The following is a 21,920-nucleotide window of genomic DNA, read 5'->3' as shown; positions in this document are numbered from 1 at the left end:
TGGACAGCAGGCTTAATTAAAGCGTACAGGCGATGTGTTTACCACAGTGTAATTGAAGTCATTAGGACGACGGCTTTTGTTTTTTAAGCTGCCTGCTCCTTTTCGCGCTGTTCATATCATCGCTGGGAACGTGTTCATTAATAAAGGGGCGGGGGGGGGGGGGGGGGCCTGTAAATCAATTGCCAAGGTGTAAAAACAACTCGCCGGGTTAAATCAACATCGCGCGCGCCTGCTCGCCTAATTGAGTGTGCCACGGGTGTGTAAATAATAGAGATCAGGCAGGATGAGGCGGGATCTCAAAGGAACTTTCACGGGGCATTTGGCAGATACGCATACACCATTGTGCCGGTATAATAACAATTATATTAATAATAATAAGCAGAGAAGGGGCGATGACTACAAGTAGGTAGGATTCACACAGGTGCGAGAAGGCCAAAAAGGGATACAAAGGCCAAGTGAAACAGAGGAATGGGCAGTGGAAATAGAGGGGAAGAAAACGAAGAAGCGGCTGAAAAGGACCAGGAGGGGAAGAGAAGGAAGGCGAAAAAGAGCACAAAAAGAAGGGACACAGACGAGAAGATGCAGCAGACAGAAGCAAATGAAGAAAGAGAAAAAATAAGAAGCGTAAAAGGGAAGGGGAGAAGAGTAAGAAGAAGGCGAAACTGGCGAAGACGAAGAGGAGAAGAGGAAAAAGAGGAGAAGAATGAGAAAAGGGGGGAGATTGGGGAAGAAGAAAGAGGAGAAGAAGAAGTCGACGAAGATGAGAAGAAAATGAACAAAGAAGACGAGGAGAAGAATGAGAACGGGGGAGATTGAGGAAAAGGGAGAAGATAGAGGAGAAGTAGACGAAGAAGAAAAGAAGGCGAACAATAAGAGGAAAAAGGAGAGAAGGGTCAGAAAGGTGGGGATTGGGGGAAAGAGGGAAGAAGAAGAAAAAGTCGACCAGAAGAAGGGGAGGCGGAATAAGAGGGGGAGAAAACAGCAAACACAGCAATCACTCCTTTCTTTGCTGCAGCCTCTCTATCCCTTCTTTTTTCAGCTTCCCATGTTCATGAGCGTGTGTGTCCGTCCGCCTGCGTATGTAGTGATCTGTGCATGCACTGTCTTGTGGCGCGTTGCTGGTTTCAGGCCCGGAGCACCACATGCATGTCTTCTGAGGGCGCGGAGAGACATCTAAGGGGCAACATGAGAATGACTAGTAAGACGCAAGTGCACGGAGACAGCAGAAGCCACACTGACGCCCAGGCCTGTAAACAGACAGCCACGTATGTCTGAGAATACAGACGTACAGGTGGGGGATACAGTTAGCCTGGGAATGATATGGGTCTGGCTGCCAAACTGTCAGCTCTCGAGCCTGTAGAAGCGAATTGCAAGAACAGCTCACTCGGCTGACCGCATGTGTGATGCCATGCACATTGGTGTTTCTCAATGTATAACGGTTGCCTGATCAGACGTAACTCCAAAACTGGGCTTGATTTGAAAAAAAAAACGGAAAACCACGAGTGTGTTACAGACTGCTTGTCGCACCCTCTCGCCCTAATCATGCGGCTGCTCGTGGGGGGAGGGTCGTGGTGTCAGCGACACGATGCCTCGCCTGTCCTTTTGTCAGATTTCCCCATCGTGGGGCAGAAATGACTGCTCACATCTAATAGCCGGGATTAAGCGCCTAAACGCTGCGCGTTTGCTCCGGGTGCCTGACACCGCAGGGAGCAGCGCACACGTTGGCTGTCAGCGGTCAGAACGCGAGTGCGGGCTCGTGGTCTTCTCAAGTTTCCGCAGAGTCCCCTGCGTGCGAATACAAAAGGACGCCAATCCCCCGCCCCCACACTCGGGTTGGAGCACGGCAAAGCTCGCGCTGGGGATTGCTGTGGACAGGGAGGATGGGGGCTATCTGAGTGGGTGGATGCCGGGAGTGGCTCGATGTGTATGTGTGTGTGTGTGTGTGTGTGTGTGTGGTAGGTGGGGGTGGGAGCGGTGCGGCCCTTCTCTGCCGTCTGCCACTCCCCAAAACGAGGCATTGAGCTCAACTGGGTGTCGGACTGCACGTGTCCTGCCGTCCAAGATCACAAGGCGACAGAAGGGGAGCGGGATATCGGAGAGGAAAAGCGAGGTGACAGAAATCGAAAGCAAAACCCGCTGGGGAGAAGAAACCCCTCTCAGACAGACCTGGGGTGGGGGCGAAGAGCTGAGAACCCTTCCCCCAAACGGGTGGCCCCACAGAGACCTGATGTTGCCCTGAGACGGTGGCTCGGCTCGCTTGGAAGTCTCCTTCCAGGTAAGTCTCACTTCTGCATCCTGGCCCTCGGCTTGTGACGGGTGTGCCCCTCCTTCAGACCACGCCTCAGCTGGCCTAATTGACAAGACTGATGAGTCCAACTCAGGTGCTGCTTTAATTGAAGCTCGGCTCAGGAGCCGCTTCCTTCCCCCTTCCCCCTTCCCCACAACCAACCTGGCACTGTGGAGTCATTGCGCCAAATGTGCTCCTGAAATGATGGATCGCCGAGGGTGGGTCGCTTTGATTAAGGCAATTAATCTCTGATTATGGGCCCCTGTCCAAGCGCCGTAATAGATCTCTCTGTGTCATTCACGTGCTTTCACTGATCACTCGGGACGCCTCCCTCCACAATATTTGTATGAGTCGCTGCATGCATACAAAGTAACTTGTAAATGCTGCCACGTAGGGCGTAAAATAGATGTTATGTTAACATGCTGTTTTGCTTGCCCAATTCACCACCGTAGCCGTATCAAAGGCTTAGGCTTGTTGGTGGAGTGGGGGCACTCTACCCTCACCAGCGGTATCCATATCTTGCTGTGCTAGAGAAAAGAAAATGAGGTGGGGGCAGACAAGAGGATGGGAAAATGGGGAAAGTATTCCACAGACACAGAGATGGAGCGGGGGAAGAAGGTGTTGTGATAGACAGGAAGCTTTCAGGGCAGTTTGCTTGACCCTAGTTCTGAAAAAGGGAAGGCGCGGATATGCCCTAAACTGGTGTGATAATTGGGCAGATTTGGAGACTAAGGGCCCGATTCATGGAATTTTTTGCACGGTTCAAAGTGACTTTGCACTGCTGGAAAGTGACTGCCGACACAAACCCTGATTCATGGAACCGTGCAAAGGGAATGTTTGCAGTGCAAAGCCTGAGCAAAGTCATTCTGTACTGCAAAAATGACTATGCGCTGACTACGCCCAGACTTTGCACTGCAAAAATGCACTTTGGACCGTGAAAAAAATGCCATGAACTGGGCCCTAAGTTGGAACATCAATGTGCTACTGTTGAAGGCATGAGGGGATCAATCGAGAGTGTAAAGAAAACATGCGATCAGCTATCGATGATTATTAGCATAATTAATGTTATTGTGGGTGTTATTATTTGGAACACTATTAGTCTTATCGTGGACTTCACACAATTGACCCTAAAGAGGCCTCTTAAAAAGATGCAGGCTCACTGCCGTTTCAAAAACCTTGCGTCTGACCTTTCCTATCGTTGGCTGAACAGTGCGCGTTGCTGCGCTTGTGTCTGCGGCCCCCGCGGTGCTATCCGGGCGTGGGCGGAGGCAACAGGAAGCCCATTCCTTAAAATGCCCCTTCCCCGCCCCCCCCCCCCGAATAAGAGGCTTGTTTAGAGTCTCGCTGCTGGCGTGGTGCGCTGTTTGCAAGCGGGGGCCCTGATTCTAGCGTGTCCCTTTCTGCGGTCAGCCCCCGCCCCTCTTCGCTTAGAACCAGAAGTGCGATGGGGCGACTGTGTTCATTAGGGTGGAAGGGGCCTGCATACTGCTTAAAAAGCACACGGCCCGGGCAGGCAGTGCGCGGGGCCCCTGTGCACTCGGCGCTGCTCGGCTTCTGCAGGGAAGTTACTGTCTGTCATTGTTACCCGGGGAGAGCGCGGGGAGCTGTCCCTTCAGCACCCTCTGCCGTCACACGGCTCACGCCTCTCCGGTCGCACCCACTCTGCTGTCCCTCCAGCACCCTCTGCCGTCACACGGCTCACGCCTCTCCGGTCGCACCCACTCTGCTATCCCTTCCACTCTGCTGTCCCTTCAGCACCCACTGCCGTCACACGGCTCACTCCTCTCCGGTCGCACCCACTCTGCTATCCCTTCCACTCTGCTGTCCCTTCAGCACCCTCTGCCGTCACACGGCTCACGCCTCTCCGTTCGCACCCACTCTGCTGTCCCTTCAGAACCCTCTGCAGTCAAACGGCTCACTCCCTCTGCCGTCACACGGCTCACGCCTCTCCGGTCGCACCCACTCTGCTGTCCCTTCAGCACCCTCTGCCGTCACACGGCTCACTCCTCTCCGGTCGCACCCACTCTGCTATCCCTTCCACTCTGCTGTCCCTTCAGCACCCTCTGCCGTCACACGGCTCACGCCTCTCCGTTCGCACCCACTCTGCTGTCCCTTCAGCACCCTCTGCCGTCACACGGCTCACTCCCTCTGCCGTCACACGGCTCACGCCTCTCCGGTCGCACCCACTCTGCTGTCCCTTCAGCACCCTCTGCCGTCACACGGCTCACTCCTCTCCGGTCGCACCCACTCTGCTGTCCCTTCAGCACCCAGCGCCGCCCACGTTGCTATCCTTGCGGCCCTCGGTGCCCCTCTGCCGTGGCATGGGCATGGCAAGGTAAACACATAGTGCCGTATCGGATACCTCAACTACATACCCCGCGCCTAGAAACACGTGCGTACAAGCGCCTTATAAATGCCACATCATATCGTATCATTACATTCTCTACAGCAAGTATGTGTTTAGTTTCAACATTTTCTGAAAAGTCCATATTGCTGTCAGCACCCACTTCCACTGACACCTAGACACCCACTACTGTCCTGTCACGGCTTACTGCTCTTCCGCCGTCCATTGAAAAGCGAACCACCCTGCTGTTCCCTCAGCACTCATGGCCCTGCAGTCCCTCCAGAAGGCACGGCCTCCCCGGTGCCTTTTAAAAACACCACTCTCCCTAAAATGTCCCACCAGCAGCTCCCTTAATTCAGTGCTCTTCAAATTGTGGGTTTACTCCTCCCCCTCACCGCCCCCCTAATCTAACCGCCTCCGGTGACCTTTCGGCACTCACAGTCCCTTCCGCACCACGCCGGCCCGCGCTGCACGCCCTCTCAGCACCCTGCACGGGCCCCTCTAGCACCGCAGCGCCCTCTGCTGCTTCGTCAGCATCACAGCCACATCGGCTTCCTCTTGGCTGCATGGCCCGGCAGCACTCACGCCCCTTCCGTTATCTCCTTAAAGTCATATGCATTTTGCTGAAGAGCAGCGGGGCCGTACTCGAGTAATTTTCCCTTTCCTAACTGTGGTCCTGTTGTCGGCCTCCAAAGGGTCTGTCCCGCTGGTGTGATTAGCAGCTCACATAAGTCCCGGGCCTGCGCAAACGCGTACACCCCATTAACTTAAAATGTCTCAAAGCACACAGCTATGCGTGGGCCAGTTCAGTGTCGGTGGGGGTGAGAATCTAAAAAGAAAGTGCGCCTTGACCATCAAAGCCGTGCCGGCCCATCCCATGCTGCCCTTTGCACGCTGTGGCTAGCCACACTCACGGGCGCCTCCTAGGGGCAGGCGCGTGCACCTGCACACATCAAGAGGTCCGCGTGGGGCACCGGAGGCGAGCCGCAACCAGCCGTGCCTGGCTTACCAATGTCAGCTGACTGTCAGCGTGGGGGCAACTTTTCAAATGCCAGTGGTATTTCGAGAATTATAGGAGATGCCCCCTCAACCCCAGTAACTTTATTTACAGCCGTTACCAACTCAAAACTGTTTACACAAAATGACTCCCATTGTCGAACTGACTCCTCTAAAACATTAAAAACGAAAAACAACTCATTTTAAAGAAACGTTGTCCAAAACATGTGGATTATTTCGTTTTTCCACTCAAAATGATAGTTTATGCGTTCGGGTTATTTATATGTATCCATATTTTCTACCTAACCATTTGCCCCGGGAGGATAGCTCGGTGGCAACGTGATCGCAACGACACGAAGCAACACAGGTTCGATCCCCGGGTCCGCACGCAGAAACCTCTGGGTATTTAAGCGCATTATAAATATGCAACTAAGACCACAACAAAACATTCTGTAACAGCGCCTCGATGCCCCCGGTCTGTGGGAGTGTTTTAAAAATGCAAATAAATAAATTGTGGTAACACAGGTCACATTCCACAGGTGAATGAAACCTGTGTTTTTGGGGATCCTTTGTGCTGATTTTCGCATAGAGTCATCTGTTTGTCTTTCTTTAAAGCCCGTTTTCAAACAGTTCAGGGCATGTAGTAACATATGCACACAATATGGTTGTGTTTGATTCCATGAAGGCCCCCCCTTTTTGAACTTGGAAACTCCTTGGAGTCTGAGGCGTTTTAAACGACCAAACCACTCAATCCCCCTCCCCGAGCCCTTCCCCCATTCTCAATTGGAAACCTCTCCTGGTTCAGTGCAGCCCTTCTTTCCTTTCCTGGTGAGAACGGGGTTAATACGGGAACACGCTTAGAAACCCCGACAGCCTAAAAGCCGATTGAAAACAAGCCTTGTGAATTAAGCCTCGGGTGTCTGCTTTTTGCATGAATAGTATGATGGCAGTGTTTGTGTTTTTCTTGCCACCACTCGTGATAATAAGACACCAGTCACAAAACGTGGCCATTGTGCAATCAGACGCATCGGGTTTGGCAGCCTAGCCTGCCACCTCACGGGCCTGATTTAGAAACGCATTGTACGATGGCGCAATCCCTTTGGAAAACGCATCCTGAATCAGGCCCAACGGCTGCACATTGGGGGCGGTGAGGGCTGGGGACGGGGACAGGCAATGTAGCGCGCACACAACATGCACGGGGCGCATCGTTGTTAGAATATAAATGTCACATAAACCCAAAGTTTAAGAATAGGGCCTTGAAGCCGTGGTTCCTTTTCAAGGCGCTTTGCATTTGACGCGCCTCATTTTCCTTTAGCTGGGTAAACGAGGGCTCTGCCAGTCACTTGACGTTTGGCATCTGGAAAAGTAACCGCAACCCCTGGCCCGCGCCCCTTTTACTCCCACAAGGAGCCGCACTCCCCCAAAACTAACCACGGGACACACCGCAGGCGCGCTCCGGCAACCGAGCAAGGCGGCGCAGGGGCGACGGCAGTGACGTGCACAGCCCCCCATGCCCCCAGAATGCCCGTCACTAGTCCCAGAAAAGCGTGCCGTGCTCCTCCTGCGCCGCGAAGCCCCCCGCCCCGTGCACCGCAGACAGTCATTAAAAGGCACTGTAAGTGAATGTTAGCAGTAACTAAGGGGTTGCCTGATTGTATGACTGGCGGCACGGCGGTAATAACGCGGCGGGTGGCCCTCCGCCGCGATCCGCGCATAATTACCGCTGCCAAGTTTCTCGGCGTCTGCCGCTCCGCGAGCCTCACTCTGCCGGCCGGCCGGGCCTGTGCACATGGCGGCTTCAAATGCAATATCCATTGAACATTAGGCTTCCGTCGTGTTCATTCTTTCGTTCCGCGTTTTTAACACCTCTCCCCTATCCCCTAGAGAGCGAATGCTTTTTGTCAGGTATGTTTTCGAAGTCTACTTTTTAAACATGTACGAGATTAGTTCGAAAGAACAATGGTCGTTTACATGCTTTCACAAGTGAATGAAGGATGTCTCGCTGGCGTGGGCTGATTTTCGGGCGCACTCTGTTCAAAGGGGAAAATGGCGCTTCTTTCCTGTTTGTTTCTTGAACGCCAAGAAATCCAACACATATCAACATGGTGTTTAATTTTGTATTATTGTTATTTTTATTTTTAATGCCTTGTGGCTATTCACTGGCTCGCCACAATTCTAATCAAAACACAAAGCAGGCCGGCTTTGGACGCGCCATGTTATCCCTGGGTGGGCCGCATTCTAAATGTGCGCGCACATGACCTGCCCAGTGCACCAGTTAACACCGTGCTGGTTACACGGCCCCTTTCGCAACTCCCCTCACACCCTGGATTGTATGATCGGGTCTGAGTCGAGTTTAGCATTCCCATGTTCTTTTGTAAAGCGCCGAGAGCCTTCTTTGGCGCTAGTTCAGCTGTATGTCGAACACTTAAAACCCGAAAACGATATTAAAGCAGAGGGCCGCGGATAACGGGTGTGAGCCGCGGGTACGCGGAGTCACGGTCGCGGCGGAAGTCGTGTAATGTGTGCTTCCGCCTCCTAGGCCCGTAGCAAGCCCACGTCCCAGAGGTTGGAGAATGGCTTCCCGTTTCGATTTCCTAGGTGTTTGGCACGCGCCGGGACACCGTGCCAGGGTCCGCGTTCTGTGGTAGGGGATACGTGGCATGGCCATGGTCGAAGAAAACGGCGCGTTTAGAAGGAGGGAAGAACTCGGAATGTGCGGGTCACTTCACAGAACTGATACACACGGGATAACGCAAGAAGCAGGTGTGTGCTGGCAAAGGGGGCGTACTGCCGCCCGCCGATCACGCCCAGTACTGCCAGGGACCCTGCTGTTCCGAACCGAGCGCCAGGGTCCACGGGCACACACCCTCACTGGCGCCTATTCGCCTCTCAGGTCTGCGACTGGGTTGCAAGACGTGCCCCGTGTCCCTCCGTGCTCTCTCGGGCACCCCACCCCGTGCCCAGGGCCTTCCATGGTTGGGCTGTTCTGTGTCGGCGCACTCTAGCGCGGCCAGATGTGGCCCTGAGCCTCCCATGGCCCGCCAGAGGCCATGACACTCAACGCCCTTATGGCATGGGTGGGCCCCACGGATGGAGTGTGGGGGTCGCCCTGTGCCTATCACAAGTGGGGGTTCATGTTTCTCGAGTCGTGCGTGCGTTGGGCTCTTCTGACCTTCCCTCGGTTGTGCTCAGAACGTTCTCCCCGTTCTGTGGCCCTTTCCGTTCCGCGAGCTCTTCCTGGGGAAACCGCCCCGCACCCCTTTTAGATGGATAGAAAGATGACTACACACCCCAAGACTTCAAACCGCGGACCCAGAAACAAGCAAAACTACCGGGGTCACAGGAGAAAACACAAACAGACTTCAGGGGCCGCCAGGCGTGTGAAACACACACGCCACCCATGGGACCCCCCCCCCCCCACACACACACACCGCTCCAGAGAGACCGCACACAAAGCACAGCAAGTGCAGGGAAACGTCCAGAGCACATAGGTTACAGCCCCCCTACAGCAAGAGCAACACAACCCACAGACCCCCGCTCCTCCACATATCCTTCACACCCTGACGGACAGGCCACCTGAGCCTCACAGTGCGAGCGACACCCCACACCCTCACACACGCAGATTGAGACCCATGGCCCTGTGCCTCCCCGCCCCGGGGAGTATTTGCCGAGTCTCTGCACACACGAGCGAGGATGCAGGGCCCTGGAGTAGACCCCACGTTTAAGGACCTTCCTCAATTAAGACTTGTAGTGGCCACCCCCGCGTACGCCCCTTTATCTTGCAATGCCCTCCCTCGATCCTTTTCTAATTTTTAAAGAAAGAGGCGGGTATGTGTGGTCTTGAAGTCCTATAAATACAATCACAATCGAGAAAAAGAAAACACTACACGTTCGCCTCATATTTGTTTTAAGGTGCCAATCATGTCCATGAGAGCAGAGCGCACAAGTCAAGGGTGGCGCCGAGCATAACACGGGTGTTACCCACACTGCACCGCGCTCCACCTTGCCCTCTCCGCACCCCGAATCAATTACCCCGCCTAGCAAGGGCCACGCCAGTGCCATTCATAGAGGCTTCGGCGAGAAGCATCGATTGAAATGTCGCCACACAATTATCGCCTCGCTGGCGGGGGGTGGGGGGACCCGGCCCATAACGCACAGGTGTGCGCAAAGGAACCGAACGGGGTCGGCAACATTGCAGTGGTATCAGAGGCGTTGCTAGGTGGGGGGCTAAAGGGGCTATAGCCCTGGGTCTTTTGGTTGGAGCCCTGGATTGAAGCTCAGATCCGACATTAGCTTAGCCCCAGATCTTTTACACCAAATCACATCAAACGTGAGTTTATATTTTTTTAAAGGCACAAACCAACGCTTTCCCCAAATGTTCTAGGGCTGGAGTTTGATTATATATTTGCACCAGTCCTAAAATATGTTGGGGAGGGTGTCAGTCCAGCGATCACCCATGGACACGGGTCATTTTTCCAAGTCTGTTGTTAAAAAGTAAGCCTTTTAAGTAAGACATTTATGTACATTTCCATACACAGCGCTAGGGGCTGTCATCGTTCATCAAAATGTATTGCCGGAAAGTATTTGAAAAGACTCGAATTAGTCCCCAGGACACGCCCACCGCCCCTGGCCGCTGTCTCGCTGTGCTCTATGTTGCTAACACCGTGCATTCTACGCCCATGGAACGCCAGGCCCCAGGAAATACACAGCATAGAACGAAAGTCCAAAGCCACTGCAAGCCCCTCTCACGCGGGCAGTGCACCCCGAGAAGAGGCGCAAAGGCTCACTGGACCTGAAGCTTTGGCTAGTACAATAAAACCACAGAACCAGGAGCTATAGCTAGTACAATAAAACCAAAGAACCAGGAGCTATAGCTAGTACAATAAAACCCCAGAACCAGAAGGTATAGCTAGTACAATAAAACCCCAGAACCAGAAGCTATAGCTAACACAATAAAACCAAAGAACCAGGAGCTAGTACCATAACACCCACATAATCAGGAGCAATAGCTAGTACAATAAAACCAAAGAACCAGAAACTAGAGCTAGTACCATAACACCCACAGAATCAGGAGCTATAGCTAGTAAAATAAACCCTCAGAAGCGAGAGCTAGTACAATAAAACCCCAGAACCAGAAGCTATAGCTAGTACAATAAAACCACAGAACCAGAAGCGAGAGCTAGTACAATAAAACCCCAGAACCAGAAGCTATAGCTAATACAATAAAACCACAGAACCAGAAGCTATAGCTAGTACAATAAAACCCCAGAACCAGAAGCTATAGCTAGTATAATAAAACTATAGAACCAGAAGCTATAGCTAGTACAATAAAACCAAAGAACCAGGAACGAGAGCTAGTACCATAACACCCACAGAATCAGGAGCAATAGCTAGTAAAAGAAACCCTCAGAAGCGAGAGCTAGTACAATAAAACCCCAGAACCAGAAGCTATAGCTAGTACAATAAAACTACAGAACCAGAAGCTATAGCTAGTACAATAAAACCACAGAACCAGAAGCTATAGATAGTACCATAAAACCACAGAACCAGAAGCTATAGCTAATACAATAAAACCACAGAACCAGGAGCTATAAGCTATAGCTAATACAATAAAACCACAGAACCAGGAGCTATAGCTAGTACAATAAACCTACTGAACCAGGAGCTATAGCTAGTAAAATAAACCCACAGAACCAGAAGCTATGGCTAGTACCATAAAACCACAGAACCAGGAGCTATAGCTAGTACAATAAACCTACTGAACCAGGAGCTATAGCTAGTACAATAAACCCACAGAACCAGAAGCTATGGCTAGGACCATAAAACCACAGAACCAGGGGTTATAGCTTGTACTATGAAGCCCACAGAACCAGAAGCCATATCTAGTACAATAAAACCACATAACCAGGAGCTATAGCTAGTACAATAAGCCAGCAGAACCAGGAGCTATAGCTAGTAGAATAAGCCCACATAAGGGGAAGCCATAACTAGTACAATAAAAACACAGAACCTGGGGCTGTAGCTTCTACAATACGCTCACGGACCAGAAACCCACAGAACTAGGAGCTATAGCTAGTACAATAACCTCACAGAACCAGAAGCCCACATAGCTAGGAGCTATAGCTAGTAAAATAAGCCTAAAGAACTAGGCACTATATTTAGTGCAATAAGTCCACAGAACCTATAGCTATGATATTAAAATAACCCAGAGCTATAGCTAGCAGAACTAGCCCATAGAACCAGAAGTACTAGCTATCAGAATAAACTCAACAGAAGCAGGATCTAATAACTAATACAAACATCCCACAGAAGCAGGAGCTGTAGACAGAACAACAAGCCCACAAAACCAGAAGCCTTGGCTAGTACAATAAGCCCATAGACTCTCCTACAAAAATTAAATCACAGAGAACTAGGGAACTACTAGCCAACATGACAGCAAGTCCACAGAATGATGTGCCCACAAAACCTCAAGACTATGAACTACAACCTAACTAGAACATAGGGCTACAGTCCTACATGCCAGCAGGTAATCATGCCAGCAGATCTACCATAGGTAAGACACCTCTGACTGGCGGGGTGGCCAGTTTGGGCCGGCCCGGCGACAACAGCAGAGGAAATGGCTCTTCGCCACGGCAGGCCCACTCCCTTACCAGCCCACACTGCTGCTGCACAGCGCCAGGCTGGAAGGACCGGTGGCGCCCAGAGAGGACTGGGAGACAGGGGTTGAGGGCAGCCGTGGCATTTTTGCTAGCTTTGCAAGGTGGTGGGTGGGAGGTGACCGTGCGAAAAAAACACCATTTGAGGACATCCCGAGGAGGTCAGAGAGCATCGGCTTCCTCCTCCTTAGTGAACCCGATGCTAGTCCCACCCCACGATTGCTGCATCGTCTACCCCGCAAGGCACTATGACGAATCAACTTCTGGGGCACCAGACGTCCAGGGATGATTATAGGTTTCTAAACCATCAATCAGCTCCACACCTCTTGTACACCAGAAGGGATCCAGGATTCTAACAGATTTGAAACACAAGCAAATTATAAACTTCCTTGTCCAATTTTGGTTACGTGGACAGAACAGCAGGTTTTTCTCACACAGGTCGTGGATCGTTGGTTAGGTGCAACACAGCAAAAATACAATTATTACCCAATGATAAAAGGGGCTGTACAGTCAAGGTTGTATACAAATATCTACTTTATTATTATCACAACGGACAGTTCTAGTGCACTACAAAATACAACCACCGTGTAAAGGAATGCAAACAAAAGACAGTTTCAAAGAAGGCAAAGGGATGCACTCTGGATACTGACAGAAGGGTAATCGGTATAGTAATTAATCGCAATAGTTCCAGCATACTTTGTTTCAACACAAAGGGAGCAATGGGTCATAAAATGTCACTAGGGGCCCTCGGAGAAGGACCTGGGGGTTAGAACCACAATGTACTTGTGCTTTAGGAGTTCTTGCTGTTCGACGGGGTTGACTCAGTTTCAGGTTGCTTTGCAGCTTCTGCAACAGAGTTCAAGGTGGAAGACAGCTGAGTGTATCAAGCAGGAGGCATTACGGCGAGCAAAGCTGGATGGATGGCAGCAGGCTGGCCTTCACGGTGGCTCAGGGTCAGGAGTCATTGTCTCAGTGCTGGTCGGTGTTTCTGAAGCACTGGTCGAGGCATCTCCGATGGCTCTTGCGACTGCGGCTTAAAAACTGTCAGTGGTGCAGTCGGTTGCAGCTCAAGTGGCTGGACTAGTTCCAAAATGTCCTTTAAGGCAGATGTTGGTAGATGCTTGTCGATGCACTCCTCCTAGCTTCTTCAAGGGGCTTGTGTCATCCTTTAACGGGGATGGCACAAAGCTGAGGAGAGTCTTCCAGGTAGCTGCCTTGTCCGTGGTTTGGTTCAGAGACTCTCTGGCACTTCCCACATAGGAAGCTTGCTGCAGAGCATAGCAGGGCACACTGTGTGCCGGCTGGGTACCAGTTCTGGAGCTGTGAAGGGCACTCTGGATTCAGTATCTCCTCTGTTACCTTGGAGATGTTTAGGGGAGGGATCCTGCTTCACTCTTTGAAGGGAATAGCTTACCTTCACTGTCGGAAGATGTAAGGCAGTCTGTACCTTCAACCAGGGTTCAATGATGAGTTCTTCTTGCTACTCCTTGTGAAGTCTTCAGATTATCTGCCAAAAAAGGGGCTCTGCCCTCTTTTAAAGCCAAATGGGCCACAGTGATGGGTGTAGGCTAAACCTACCTTAATGAACCATTCCTGGATCCCCACCAACAATCTCCTGTATGTGTGAGGTCATAACCAGAGTGCTTTGCAAAAGAAAAGGTAAAGGGATGAAAACATGTAATATTAAGTCCCACCCATCTTTCTGTTTGGTGTGGATCAAAGGATCTCTCGGGTTAATGGAGCTCTCTGTGTTTCCTGATTAAAGCAGAAGGTCTCCCTTGAAGCTGCAGTGGGGCCACACTTTATGTCTCAGTCAAACCACATACTCCTACCTTGTGAATGGGGTCTCTCTGCAGGAATGACGACTGTAAACCAGGGACGTCATTTCACAAAAATGCCAAGGGTAGCAGAAGTGACATCATACGACCCTTGACCTCTTGAAGACATCACAGGAAGTGATGTCATTTTACCCCACCCGAAGTGATATCACGGGAAGCAATGGAACACAACCTTTCACCCCAAGACAAAACAGGAAGTGGCATCACATAGCATTGTTCCTAAGCACACTACGAAAAATATGGTTACGATATCACTATAATGTGAAATACATTTCATACAAGAATGGATCGCCATACCTCCTGCTCTTCAAAAAACCTTCCGTAAACACTTCCCTACCCTCAAGCTATCGTCACATTTCTCTTCTTCCCTTTCTATCTAAAACTCTAGAATGAGAAGTTCATTCTCAAGTTTGTTCTCATCTTGATCTTTAGTCTCTCCTTCCACTAACAAAGTCTGGCTTTCACACTAAGCTCTCATCTACTCTAATTCTACTTGACCTCTCTGCCCTGTTTGACATGGTCTACCATCATACTCTTCTCTCTGCCCCATGCTCCCTTGGCTTTTTTGGTACTGCTCTTTCCTGGTTTAAATCGTATCTGGCTGACCATTCCCCTTCTGTTTCTTGGCGTGTGTTAAAGTCTTCTATGTTTCTGCTGACTCATGGTTTTCCACAGGGCTTTGTCCTGGGTTCTCTTCTCTTCTTCCTGTATACCTCCCCCTTATCTTCTATTGTTTCGCCCTTTGGTCTCTGCACATTCCTATGCTGATGACTCTCAGTTCTTTGTCTCTTCTCTTTTTCTGACACCTTTCACTTGACTGTCTCCAACTGTCTCCTGGTCACCCAATCCTGGACAAACTCCCACTGCCTACATCTAAATGTTCTAAGACAGAAACTATTTTATTTCCTGCCTCTTTAGTCCCCCTTTCCATCTCACCCCCTTCTATTCTCTTTCTTCCTTCTTCCCTTTCCTTCATCTGCCCAGAACCTAGGTGTCACCTTGGACTCCTCTCTATCCTTTAATCTTCACATTTCTAACATTGCTCATTCCTGTCGCTTCCAACTCTTTAATATCTGTAAAGCTCGTCCTCTCTTACTTTTCATGCCACCAAACTCCTCATTACCTCCTCCGTTTTTCCCTGCCTTGATTATTACTCTTGCCTTCCTGTCGGTCTTCCTGCTTTTCTTCTGGCCCCTCTTGATTCTGTTTTCAATTCTTCTCTTCACACGCTTTGCCGAATTACCCCTCGTCTCTATTACTTCCTCCTTGCACTCCCTCTGTTGGCTGTCTTTTCAAACGTGTCTCTTGTTATGCTTTCTCTGTTTTATATTTAAATGCTTTCATGAACTTCTACTTCCCGCTCTCTGTTCTCTGGTTTCCCTGTATGTTCCTTCTCGTTCCCTTCAATCTCAATCTCGCCTTTGCTCGTTTTCGCTCTTAGCCCCCAATCTCTGGAACTCTCTTCCTCTTCACGTCAGGTCTAACCCCACATACTCTCTTTTTCGCACACCACTCAAAACTCACCTACTGTCTAACATGTCTTAGCTTTTCTCACTGTTGGGTTTTGTGCTACTATTCATGTGAATTTCAAATGAATAAATACAAAAATAAATTGGTTTGCTCTTCTGCCTTTGCCCTCTCCCCCATGCTCAGCCCAATGTTCAGAGTAAGGAAGCCATTAAAAATGCACTATTAAAGAACTGCAAGCCAGTGGGTAGCGAACCCACACAGGCAGGTGCCCACAAAACCTCAAGCCTAGAGCACCACAACCAGCTACAGTGCAAAAAACTACAAGCCAACAGGACAGCACGCCTGCAGAATTACATGTTGGCAGACCAGCAAACCAACAAGAACACAAATCTAATTGCCCACATCCAAAACATCACAATCCCACAGCACGGCAACCCAACCAGACCACAAGCTTACAAAACCGCAAGCTAGTAGGCCAGACGTCCAAGGAATTACTTGCCACCAGAACAAGCAGAGAGCCAGAGAATCACATGCCCACATAGCCAAACAGCAACAGATCGGAGGCACACAGAAACTGACAGAACCATATGCACAAATAAACTCAAGACCACAGAACCCAAAGGGAACCCCTGCCAACTGAATCGCAAAGCACAAAGAACCACTAGCCAAAAGAAACTCAAGCGCACTAAACCACAAGACACCAGAAATCAAGCCCACACAACCATGTGGACACAAAACAAAAAGAGAACAGAATCACAAGAAAACATAGCAACAGCACACAAAAGTACAAACACAGAGAATTTGAAACCCGGATAAACATCAGTGCACGGGCCCACTCTCTGAGTGGTTATGTCAGTGCCTTAAGTAGCACAATAAAATGAGCCGGGGCTCATCAAGGGGGAGAGGCCTAACAGTAGGCATCCTGCTGGCCTGTTAGGCCGCGCCCCCCAGACAAACCCCAGCTCAATGGGCTACTGGCACCCCTGCCATGCAGCCTTTTGTAGAGATCAGCACCCTCTCTGGAGAGGGTGCTGAGCTCTGCATTTATTTTCTATAGGCTTGCCTGGCAGGGGACAGAGCCTCGCCTGTTCAGCCTTAATGGTGGCGCTGTCCCTCGCCAGCTGGGGAGGGGCAGCGTCACCATTAAGGTTGAAAGGGTGAGGCTGCTGGAAGCTGAGGCCTTTTTCCTAAACACTGAAACTCCCGCAAATGCGTGGGAGCTTCAGGATTTATAAAACAAGGCCTCTGCTTCCAGCGGCCTCACGTTTTCTCCATAATGGTGGCGCCGGCCCACGGGCATCTCTTGTTTAAAGGGATGCCTTGCAGGTGCGGCGCCACCATTATGGCTGAAAGGCATATTTTTCTGAAGCCTGAAGCTCTCGCACACGAGCGAGAGCTTCAGGCTATTGAAAAAAAGCCTTTCCGTGTAGCGGCTGGGCCTGCCACAGGAGATTAGTGGGCCCCGGCAGGGCCTCGCCTCAAAACAAGATTTCGGAGCCTGCCGGGGCCCAGCCCCAGCCCACTTAAAGCACTAGGTTAGGTATAATACAAATGGAGGCATGGGTTATTATGGAAAGAGGGAAGGGTTAGTGGAGAAAGAGGGAGGCAGGTTGCATGTGCTGAGGTTTGGTTGTGACGGTGAATGCTATTCATTTACAATAAAAAAAACATCTGACCGTAAATACAATTTAAAAGGTAGACTTACTGTGCTTTGGATATGTAATGTAATTTAATGTTAATTTGTCTATTATATCAACCTTCTGCAATAATGTTGGCCTTGCTGCACGTGGCTCTGTAAGAACATTCTACAGGTGTGTTAGTTGGATAGCATGATGGCGATGCAGAAAACTGTGGTGTTGGTAGATGCAGGTTGGAAGTACCTTCCACAGTGTGCTGATATGAAAATCTCGGCATCTTTCTGGCCCTTACAGACTGTGGTAGATTTTTTGTGTGGGTAGCCTCCAGGTTGTGGAGGGCAGAATTGACAGAATACTTGTTGATAGAAGAAGTATAGGGTCTGAGTCTATTAATTACCCTAGACATGGTGGCTCGTCTGAAGGGGTGTGGGAAGTGTAAAGTTGCAATATTGTAGTAGTTAGGAGTTGGTGGAGGGGCATGGGGGATAACACATCTTTTCGCTTCCTTGCTCTTGTTTGAAGATTTCTCTGAGAATCAGGTGCGGGCCAGTGTTTAGCAAAACAGGATCCATACATCAAATACATTTCCCAGGGACAATAGTGTGAGGACTTTCACAATTGTTTGTTGTAAATTAGCCCAAGTTAGTGGTGCACAGTTTTTAGTCAGTTGCAATTTTCTTTTATTTATTTAAAAGTGGTTGGCTGAACAGTCAAGTCTTGAGCTGTGTCCTGAAAGTCAGGTGGTTCACTTCTAGGTGAAGAGGTTTGGATTGGATGTTCCAGAGTTTGGCGGAAAGAACTGAAAAAAGGGATCCTCCTTGTCGTTTCTTGTTGAAGTTGGGGACTAGTACTAGTGCAGCAGTGTTGGACCTGCATGCTCTGGAGAGAGTGTAGTGTTAAGACTTGCTTCTGAATGAGGGGGTACCCCCTCTGTGCTATGGGGGACATTCAAGGTTAGGAAATGAACCCTTTTTTCATGGGCAGCCAGTGGAGAATATGTAATGCCGACGTGATATGTTTGAATCGCTACATTCTGAGGAGCAGCCTCCTGGCTGCATTTGGAACTCTTTGAGGTTACCTCGTTAGATCATCTGGGAGTCCGAGATAGAGGCTGTTTGCACCTGGAAGAAGCAGCTTCTCACGATGGTTCTGATTTGGTACATTTAAATGAGATCACATGTCTGCGACACATCATACCAGTGCTCAAAAACACAAAACAAAGCACAGAACATGGGGGCTGGGCCCAAGCTCATGGGGAGGGTGAGGGCGTGCCAGCCTGGCCTAACAACTGCTTAATTGAATTGTGCTTCATCTGTATTAAGTTGCAAAGAGGCCGAGAGATGAGCAGAGAATCAGAGTGAGAATGGAACATGGTGTCCATTGCTGTTCCATGGAGCTTGGTCCCATCAAGTGCAAAGCATTGTGGGCAGCCAAATGCCTCCCTTCAGAGTAAGGTTACCAGAGCTCTCTTTGTCACTGGGGCTTCCCTGTTCTAGTCCTAGGCTTTCCTTTTACTTAGTGTTAACTTATTCCAAGACAACTCCTAGAATGCAATTGACAGTCAAATTAAACCCCAAGACTTGGGTAGCTTGGTATGTTTTGTGGAATTTGTGAGGTGAATAGTCAAGGGACCTCCACTCCCACTAACTGTGCTTAGTTGTGTACTGTTAATGCCCTGAAGATATGTTCTGCCCTTGTTTCTCCCTCCCAGGGACCTTAAGTCCTGTTTAGCTTTTTTTTAGCTCATTCTTTAAAAAGTCCCCACTGAAGTCCAACAGGTACCACCACATTACTACTGCTCCCATCCACCACTCTCATGCACCCTACGGCCACATTATTTTTATGGAAACTCATTGTTTGGACTTTCTCTGCAGCGTATATTCAGATATAGCAACCAGCTCAGTGAGTGGAGGTTTGTAGGTTTCAATCCCAGCAAGACTTACTCAGCATTTCCTCTTTTGAGATAAAGAAAAGGAGTACCAACTCCAGTTGGGTGATAATAACTTGATATCCAGCAGTACAGACATGACAGGTTATAAAGAATGTTGGCTGTGGGTTCTTCGTCTTGCAGGGCCCGCTCATGGCCTGGCTTGTGTTGGAGCTAATTTAGAAGGAACTAGTCTGGGGCTGAAATCAGTTCAGGGAGAAAGTGCTCGTCTCCAGCGAGCCACCCCCTTGCGTCGAGAAAGACAAGAGTAGCGAATGCAAATATGCCCAATGTGCATAGCTCAGACGTGCCATGACCCTTGACACCACTCCCATAATGGACAGGAGTACTCGGCAGTGTTCACCGCTACGTGGGTCCACGAGCGCCTCAGTACTACTTAGCCTGGCTCAGAGCTAATGCCTAGTCAGAGTCTGCGCTGTGGCAGTAGTTGGCCTAAAAAGGCCCTGTTGTATTTACGTGCCATAAATAGTTGTAACTTGAAACATTTAGCAGAAGGGTTTGCACCCGCAGACTGGTTTACCGCTATTTATGCGCTATTTATGGAGGAGGCGTAATCCTATGTCTTTCGTTTTTGACCCTCCATTGCCCTCCAGAGCCCTCCCACCCTGTCTTTCTGTGATAAGTGAAGTAGGTAGGTTGATAACAAAAAACGGGACAGTCCCAGAAATTGGCCCCATGCTCCCCCCTCTCTCCCCCACCCTCCCAATTCCCATCCTGAGAGTTTTTTTTTATTTTAAAATTCTGTCCTGGTTTTGGGGAAATAAAAGGTCTGTTACCATTATAAAGTACTAGCTGGAGTACCCGCGTTGCCCGTGTCCTGATCGAGTGGTGTCTCATGTGCACTGGAGGATGCTGATCTTGTCCTTATGTCAGCAACTCTTGCTGCAGTTTGCTCTGGTGTCTTTTGTGCCCTGGAGAATATTGCTCTTGTCCTCATGTCAGCAAGTCTTGCTTCCGTTTGTTCTGGTGTCTCATGTGCCTGGAGGATGTTGCTCTTGTCCTCATGTCAGCAATTCTTGCTTCCGTTTGTTCTGGTGTCTCATGTGCCTGGAGAATATTGCTCTTGTCCTCATGTCAGCAAGTCTTGCTGCAGTTTGCTCTGCTGTCTCATGTGCCCTGGAGAATATTGCTCTTGTCCTCATGTCAGCAAGTCTTGCGGCAGTTTGCTCTGGTGTCTCATGTGCCCTGGAGAATATTGCTCTTGTCCTCATGTCAGCAAGTCTTGCTGCAGTTTGCTCTGGTGTCTCATGTGCCCTGGAGAAAATTGCTCTTGTCCTCATGTCAGCAAGTCTTGCTGCAATTTGCTCTGGTGTCTCATGTGCCCTGGAGAATATTGCTCTTGTCCTCATGTCAGCAAGTCTTGCTTCAGTTTGCTCTGGCATCTCATTTGCCCTGGAGAAAGTTGCTCTTGTCCTCTGGTCGGCAACTCTTACTTCCGTTTGCTCTAGTGTCTCATGTGCCCTGGAGGATGTTGCGCTTGTCCTCATGTCAGCAAGACTTGCTGCAGTTTGCTCTGGTGTCTCATGTGCCGTGGAGCATGTTGCTCTTGTCCTTATGTCAGCAAGTCTTGCTTCAGTTTGCTCTGGTGTCTCATGTGCCGTGGAGGATGTTGATCTTGTCCTTATGTCAGCAGGTCTTGCTGCAAGTTTGCTCTGGTGTCTCATGTGCCGTGGAGAAAGTTGCCCTTGTCCTCTGGTCAGCAAGTCTTACTTCCGTTTGCTCTGGTGTATCATATGCCGTGGAGCATGTTGCTCTTATCCTCATGTCAGCAACTCTTACTTCCGTTTGCTCTGGTGTCTCATGTGCCCTGGAGAATATTGCTCTTGTCCTCATGTCAGCAAGTCTTGCTGCAGTTTGCTCTGGTGTCTCATGTGCCCTGGAGCATGTTGCTCTTGTCCTTATGTCAGCAAGTCTTGCTGCAGTTTGCTCTGGTTTCTCATGCGCCGTGGAGGATGTTGATCTTGTCCTTATGTCAGCAAGTCTTGCTGCAGTTTGCTCTGGTGTCTCATGTGCCGTGGAGAAAGTTGCTCTTGTCCTCTGGTCGGCAAGTCTTGCTTCAGTTTGCTCTGGTGTATCATATGCCGTGGAGCATGTTGCTCTTGTCCTCATGTTAGCAAGTCTTGCTTCTGTTTGCTCTGGCATCTCATTTGCCCTGGATAAAGTTGCTCTTGTCATCTGGTCGGCAAGTCGTGCTGCTGTTTGTTGTGTTTCTGAAGCTCTTGATATTGATTTTCGCTTTGCATCAGATGGAGCTTTACCAAGTGATGTTTGTTTTTTGTGTGGCATTTTTCAGTCACTCAATGGCTTCCGCACATTTGAGAAAATAACCAAGAAAGATTGATTGATTGTGCTCTCTTCTCGTGAATGAACTTAAGTAAACTGTAACCTTGCCATTTCCCATATTTGGAGTACCGTGATAAAAAAATATATATGTTTTTTAATTCCCTTTAAAAATGCTTTAATAAACACTTTTGAACTGTATACAGTAATAATACATTTCAAAGGAATAACCAACGCATCGAACATTTTGCTTCAGACACTTTTACAAATGTTGCCTCCTTCTAGTACCTACTGTAGTGAATTGGGGCGAGCATCAGTAAATGAGGGTGTCTACGGAGTGCATTATTTGCACCCAAACAGACTACAATCTTGCCCCAGACAAATGAGGAATCCATACAAAATGTGGTAATGGTGTGGATTTGCATAGCCGGACTAACATACACACATACATACATTCTGCTTTA

The 21,920-nt window shown here is 49.7% G+C and overlaps 1 protein-coding gene across 2 annotated transcripts in view; it reads left to right on the top strand.

Moving 5' to 3' along the window:
• The first annotated feature begins 2,040 nt into the window (after nucleotides 1-2,040).
• SKOR2 (SKI family transcriptional corepressor 2) overlaps nucleotides 2,041-21,920 on the top strand; it is a 105,897-nt gene continuing 86,017 nt past the window's right edge. For both annotated transcript variants that reach the window (XM_069626940.1, XM_069626938.1), the window contains exon 1: nucleotides 2,041-2,275. The gene's annotated coding sequence lies outside the window, so the exon portion shown is untranslated. The remainder of the gene's footprint in view (nucleotides 2,276-21,920) is intronic.

Source organism: Ambystoma mexicanum, chromosome 6p, assembly GCF_040938575.1.
Source record: "Ambystoma mexicanum isolate Mex_15411 chromosome 6p, UKY_AmexF1_1, whole genome shotgun sequence".
In the NCBI taxonomy this organism is placed as follows: domain Eukaryota; kingdom Metazoa; phylum Chordata; class Amphibia; order Caudata; family Ambystomatidae; genus Ambystoma; species Ambystoma mexicanum.
This window is presented reverse-complemented; position numbering and strand designations above follow the sequence as displayed.